Here is a 7085-nt window from a genome sequence, read left to right as displayed (position 1 = left end):
CCAGGGAAGGAGCCAGTGGAGCTGTGAGTGCAAACACCTGGGGTTCAGCCCCAAATACTGCGGTCTACCCACAGGGCTTGAATCCCTGCCCAGGCTGGAGAGGTGGGATGTGGAGGGGTGTTAACCACCCATGGCCTTCACCTGCATGCACTGTAGCTTTTCCTCTGCAGGATGCATCAGCTGAAACACAAAGCATCTGTGCCCCTGTGAAGGCATTAAGGGATGCAGATGCCCCACACCCCTCCCTATTGCCTCTAGCCCTCTGCTGCAGGGCAGCTGGCTGCAGAGCTTGGTGGCTTCCTCCTGAGAAGGTGAGTGTTTGGAGATTTGTAACAGCCTGTCTACCTTTGGTTGTTCCTCTAAAAAATAAAGCAGTGAAGGAGAGATGCTTATCTTTATGATCTGCTGGGATTTCCCTTGCTGCAGCTTGTGCTGGAGGCCTCTGGTCTGCTGTGTCCTCTGTAACTCCTGCTTCTGCTCCAGGATGGAGCAGCTCAGCCTCTCCTTGTGTGCCCTGTGCTCCAGCTCCCTGGCCTGCTTGGTGGCCTGGTATCTTTTAAAAGGTGGCTGCTCTTGTTCTTTTGCAGGGGGTTGTGCTGGAGACTTCTGTGGTGGGGTGCCTGTCCACAGGACTGAGGGCTGTCCCCCAATCAAAGAGTGCTGCTGCTCCTCCTCAGTGATGCCCCTGAGGGACAGCTGTCCTCCCTGCTTCTCCTCCAGCTCAGCATTGTCGCTGCTGTTTCAGCCATGGCTAAGCATGAAGCAGGGGAAGTAGGCTTGAGGACAGCAAAATGGCCAGACAGTTTACATTTGCTCTTTGTTGTCTGCAAAAGATCCAAGGAGGATGCTTGGCACTGCTTGGCGTGGGCTGGGAAGGCATCCTTGCCAAGAGTAGCTGACTTGTTTTATACTTCTAGGAAAAGGCTGCAGGCTGGATCTGGCTCTGGTGTAAAGCGAGGCAGCAAGCCTCGCTGCATCCTAGGACTGCTCTCAAAGGGCACAGCCACCCCAGAAGCTGTGATGGCTGCTGGAGTGACAAAAATAACGAGTATAAGCAGTGCATACTGAAAAAACTGGGAGCAGAAACAGTCTGGGCATGGGCTAACAGGGATCTTAGGGAGTTTGCCAGACATGTGCAAGCTCCTGGGTAGGGGTGGATCATCCCCCTGGAAAAGTATGGAAAGGGGTCTGGCTGGCTCTGCACTTCACTGTGCCGTGAAGCCAGCTGAGGTACGTTATCTGGAGGGTATCCAACAAGCAAGATAGACCTCTGTGCTTCCTAGGACTTTGGGGCTTGCTGCAACACAGAAGGAAAATGAAAGCGTGTTAAGGGGTGTGGAGGGCACTCAAGAGCAGGCAGAAATAAAATGAAAAGCAATTAGGGGTGGTCTTTTGGCTCCATAGGAGATGAGCTGTGCTATAGCACCACCGCAGCTTGAAAGACAAGATAAGCTGGTGGAAAACAGATGAGGGATGAAAGGAGAAGCATGGCACCACATGGGCATTGGGGGTTTTGCTGTGAGACTTCAGGAGAGGATGGGGAGCGCTGCCAGCCTCGTGCCACCCCTTCCACCTGGGGCTTGCTGGGACCAGTCCTGGGTGCTGTTGTGTACCAACAAGCTGCCGAGCATCTGCATGGATGCAGAGAGGGGGGCTTAGAAGCGGTGCTGTAATTCATTGCAGGGGAAAACCAAGTTTTCTACCAGGGTAGCTCGTCTCTGTGGTTTGGTGATGCAGGCTGGCCCGGCTTCTGCAAACCACAGGGCAGGGGAGCCCTGTGCCACCCCCCGGTGTGGGGCTGGGTGGGAGCCAGTGCTTCCAGTCCCCCCAGCTGGAGCCAGGGCTGTGTCTGGCGGCTGCTTGGCTGTTCCTCGAGCACCCAGTGCCTCCCTTCCCCAGGAAGATGTGCCCTGCCCAGCCTGGCGAGCACGCTCTGCTCCCTGGGAATCACCCAAGCGATGCATTTTATTGCCAAGAAACGGAAAATATTCTCCGCCCAACTGCTGGAGGGGTTAGCGCGTGTTTTTCCACCCAGTTTTCATGCTGTGCTGGCTGGACGTGCTGCACGACAGCCTGCATGGGAGACGCGAGTGCTCTGTCCCCTGTCCTGGCAGCAGTGTCCCCGCTGGGGGTGGCGTATCCCGGGGTGCTGCTGACACCACACAGGCTGGCTGGGGCAAGCATGGTTACCTGCCAAGGGCTCAGCCAGGAGCTAGCAAGCAATGATTCTCAGGCATCAACACCTCCCATCATTTCTTCTCTAGCTTTGTCAGAAAACCAGGCTCCCCCCTCTCAATTTTGTTTTTTCCAAGAACAGGAGAATAGTGCAAGTGTTGCCAATCTTTGTTTTGGGCCAGTTTTATCCCCAAACCATGATGTTCCCAACCCTAAAAAGCCTATGCTTTGGACTGTTTCTGTTTTCTGAGTGTAAAGTGTACATTTTCCCTGGAGAAAAGGAGGAAAAATAAAGAGCCCTGAAAGTGAGTTTTGCTTTGCTCGCCTTCAAGCCTCCATGGTGGGGCAGGGGAAGAGGGTGTGATTCCGTCACCAGGAGAGTGCAGGGAGGCCCTTCCCAGTATCCTGAATGTGTGACGTCCTGGCATCCCATGGCACCCCTGTGAGAAGAGGATGGGGGGGGGGGGGGGAGGAGAAAAAGGAGCCCAAAAACGTTATCTCCTCTCCTCCAGCTCCCACGCCGCATCCGCAACCTCCCCTCTCGCTCAACCCTCTCATCTTTCCTAAGAAGCCGAGCCAAGCTTTCCCACAGACCCAGACAGCTATTAGAGAAATATTATTACCAGATGGTTTGTTTTTTCCATAGGACCAGAGGCCAGTGTGAGGTAACAGGGAAAATATTAACCCACCCCACACTAGCCTGGGCGTGGTGTTGTGGCTTTGCTGGTGGAGCTGTGCCGTGTCCTGGCTGTGCCGGCACACAAGGGGTCTGCAGAGTGGGGTGGCGGGGGGGCACTCACACCCCATGTGCGCTGGACCAGTGGGATGGCTGGAAACCCCCCCTTGGAGTGGTTGTGGCCCCGTGGGGTGTCTTGGGAAGACTTTGATGGGGAAGGGAAGAGCATGTCCCCAAACAGTGCTGGAAGGGAGGGAAGGGTCCCCCCAGGCCAGCTCGAACTGGTAGGAGCAAAGCCCAGCTGGCAAACTGCGCAGCAGGGAAGTTCGCGCTGGGTCAGATGAGGCAGCGATTCAAGCGGAGGAGAAGCGCCACATCCTGGCTGTCCTGCTTCTTGCAGGGTCAATATGAGCGCTAGGTAAAGGAAAGGTGCCAAGGTGCCACTTTGAGTAGGGATGTCAAGGGATTTGGAAGATGCCGCATGGCATGGGTTGGCTCTTCCACTGTGTCTTTTTGCAGGTGGGTGGATGAGTGTGAGACCCTCCTCTGGTGCTGCTGAGCCTGCTCTATGCCCATGGTAGAATGCTCACAAGGCACCATGTGCCAGTGCTGGGAGAGCAGCTGCTGCTGTGTTGGGAGAGGTGATGCTTTCCTGCTCGGGGGGGTTTCTCTGCTGCCTTCTCCTGTAGAGATCCACTGTGGGAAGCTAAATTATCATGTGCAGAAACACCACAAGCCATACTCTTTCCAGCAGGGTTTGTGGTTGGCACAGCGTGCAGCTAAGACCATGGCTGCTCCCGTTGTGCAGGTCTGAGCATGGAGATGGGGTGGCCAGTGGGGATGCAGCTGAGCTATGGGCAAGCTGGGTCGTGCACCTTGCGGGGCCGGGGTCCTACAGCCAGCCTGGGGAGGTGCAGCCCATGGTAACCAGAGCACACGGAAACCTCTCCTAGCAAATGCCTTCATCATCTCAAAGCCTTAGCAAGCCTTGGGCACCCAGGTCCCCAGGAGCAGGGGTAAGGTGATGCAGCCAGCTGGCAGGACGCTTGTGTGCTTCATGTGGTTGCAACTGGGCAATTTCAGTGTTTATTAATTGTGGCATCTTCTGGGACCATGTGAGAGGACAAAGTGGCCCCAGCTGCAGAAAATGGAGCTGGAAACCTGGCACTGGGTCCTTCCCTGCTTTCCAAAACACCCTTTGGTTATGAGTGTGCTGGCAGGTTCAATCCTGGCTTTTCCCAGGGGAATTCATTTCAGCTCATTTCCATATTTCCTATGGAAGGAGCGTTTTCCATTTCTAAGTGGCCTTGATTAAAGGGAAGGGAAGGTTGCATGAAAGAGTTAATAGCAGAAAAATGGAGCAAACTCATTCTTTTCTCAATCTCTGTGAGGAGAAAAAGCAAAAATTCTGTCCCAAGTGCACTTTTTTTTTCCTGCACCCGTTTGGTCTGGAATTGGACTAAAAGTTTATCACTTGCTGTGCAACGCAGTGCTGTTGGCTGGGACTTGGGATGGGGAGCACTTGTCCCCTGGGGCATGCAGACACCATGGAGGGACACCCCTTGCCCATCTGCATGGCACTATAGAGGGGTGCTGGCCCCACACAGGTAGATGAAGGGGGTCCCCCGCTCCTGGAGGACCCAGTGTGGCAGAACCATAGAGCTCAGCTTCCCTGGCCTTGTCTGAAGAAGGGAAAGGGGACATCCTTCACAGGCATGTGTCCTTAGATTTTGGGACATGATGGCATGCTGCTAGGCCCAATGATTGCAACACCCCTGGGGTCAGCCTGCAAACTGCTGCCCAGCTATCAGCTGGATTTCTGCAAAACTAGCCCACACTTTTCCAAGAAAATGGATGTTCAGTGCCCCAGGGACGCTGCTGGCTGCTGGCCCTGGTTTAGCACCACAGACCTGGAAAAGGCAATGCTTTAAAATGCTTTTGAAGCCAGACATGGATCTAAGCACAGCAGAGAGGATGCGCCTGGGACGTCGCGCCTGATAACAGCCCTTGGGGCTGGCGGCTGGGTGCTGGGCAGGGAGTGGGGTCCCCGGTGGGGTCAGGGGAGCCCTGCCTTGCTGGCTCCCCGTGCCAGGGTGCACAGGGTCTGACAGGCTGCAGCTGTGCAGAGCCATATACGGTCAGCAGGCGCCTTGCACAAGCCATACCATTATCATTAAGTCTTTGCTGGCGCGGCTGACTGGCCTCCAGCTTGCAAGGCTCTGCAGAGTGGTCGGGCTGTTCCTGAGATGGATGTGCTTTTCCCTTCCTGTAAGGAGAGGGGGGATTGGCTCTTTGCTGCTCAGGGTAATTCCCTGGGAGGGAAGGGAAGAGAGGAAGAGATAAAGCAAAGAGCAGATGTCTCTGGTGTGCAGATTCACAGGATGCCTCTGCTGAGCTGATGCATGAAGACAGGTCCCTTCCCAGCACCCCCCTTCCTGGGAGCCTCTGGCTGGTTTTCAAAATCCCAGGTGAGCTCCTTCGTGGGAGCCCCGAGGAGGCGTGCCGGAGAACCAAATCAGGTCTGATCCCCCGTGAACTGTCACGCAGCAAGATTTGTCCCTGGACACACTTGCTTTCTTGGAGAGCATCTTCAATAGGTTTGAGATGCCTTGAAAATTTGTCTTTCAGTGTCCTCATCTCCTGATGCCACCAGCACAGCTCTGCAAAGCCTGTGTGGCTGGTTATTTACACCAGCCAGGTTCACGCTGGTACTAAAGCTTTTCAAGCTGGGGGAAAAATGCTTTCTTCAGCACAACAAACACGTGGCTCTTTTGGGGCAGGGGTGTCTCTTCCTGCCCCCAACACACACAGAGTTTAGTTTCACATTTTGGCGTCACCCTCCTGATGCTTGCCCAGCCTCCCTCCAAGGAGGAGCCCTGCTGGTCTGGCTGCCCCTCAGCCAAAGCGCATGGCACCCTGAAGCTCTCCAAAGTCCTGGAGAGGCTGCGGGGACGGGGTGCAGGGGTGTCCAGCAGCAGTCCTGCCCCTCCTTGAGACCAACAGTTTCTCCTCTTTCCTTTGTTTTAACATCAGCTTCCACAGATGCACCTAAATTTGTGTTGGTGTGAAAAACAGTGCCCGCTGTGCTGTTGGGTTTATGAGGTTTCAGTTCAGCACAGTCTGCATTTTTTTTCCACTGACTTTGAATGTTGTTTATCCAAAGAGTCATTATTTGATACATCTGCCTCAATAGTGTGGACAGGCTCCTCCACTGATGTAATTTGTAATCAGTGGAGCTACAGCTTTCTTTTTCAGTTGTCTCAACTTGAGACAACTTCCTACAGCTAAGCCTATGACATTTTCTCCTGATCATTCACACAAAGATGCTGTCAGAGAGTTGTGCATGAGAGGCAGGGTGATGGAGGTGGCAGCCAGCCCTGTGTGGCCCCATGAAGCAGCGCAGCAGGTTTCCTGCTGCGTTTGTGCAACCAACTTGTGTGCAAACCATGTGTACTGGCTGGGTTCATGCTGTCAACTCTTCGCCCCTTGGAGCTGTCCTGGTCCTATGTACTTCCACAGGGTGCTCTGCCTGTCCCAGATCAAGCCTCTCTCTGGGTTTCATTTCAGCTTTCAAAGGCAAGGTGCCTCCTTGGCCTGGACAACCCATCAATTTGCTATTTAATGACAGCCTTTGGTCCCCTCCTGTACTTGTGGGAGCAGGTTACAGCTGTGGCTGTAGCAGGATCAGCCTGCAGGCATTTCACCTCTCTCCCTGATAGCAATTAGTGCTCCCACTGTGATGCAGTACCTGCTTCTGGGTCTCAGTTCAGCAGTGTGGGACTCGTCTCCAGTGCTGGCCATGGAGAGCGGATGTTTTACACCACCTTGGGGGGCCTTGCTGTGGGAATCCAGCTCCCCACTGCTGCAGGTCCTCAGGCTCTCCTGCCATCCTACAGGATGGGAAGATGCTCATCTCCAGGCACCCCTAAGGGCTTGGGCTCCTGCTTCTACCTCCTGAGCTTGACAGCTTTGACCCCATCCCCGCTCCCTGCCCAGAGCATGGCCCACGGGGCTCATTCCGAGTCTGTGGGGATCCCTGTGGGGTTTTTCTCAGCTTGCCCCTCAGGTTTCTGACTGGGTTGAGTAGAAAGCCCTGAAAGGCAGGGAGGAAGGTGCTTCTCCAAAAATGTGGTGCCTCCAAGGTGCCCCCATCTCTGGGTGGTCATGGGGCAGCTCCAGCTCTGTCCTGTGGTGGGGACTCCCCTGGTTAGCACACAGGCCAGCTCTCATGCAG

This window comes from Aptenodytes patagonicus, chromosome 6 (genome assembly GCF_965638725.1).
Source record: "Aptenodytes patagonicus chromosome 6, bAptPat1.pri.cur, whole genome shotgun sequence".
Classification (NCBI taxonomy): Eukaryota; Metazoa; Chordata; class Aves; order Sphenisciformes; family Spheniscidae; genus Aptenodytes; species Aptenodytes patagonicus.
The sequence above is the reverse complement of the archived record's forward strand: the minus strand, read 5'-3'. Positions refer to the sequence as shown.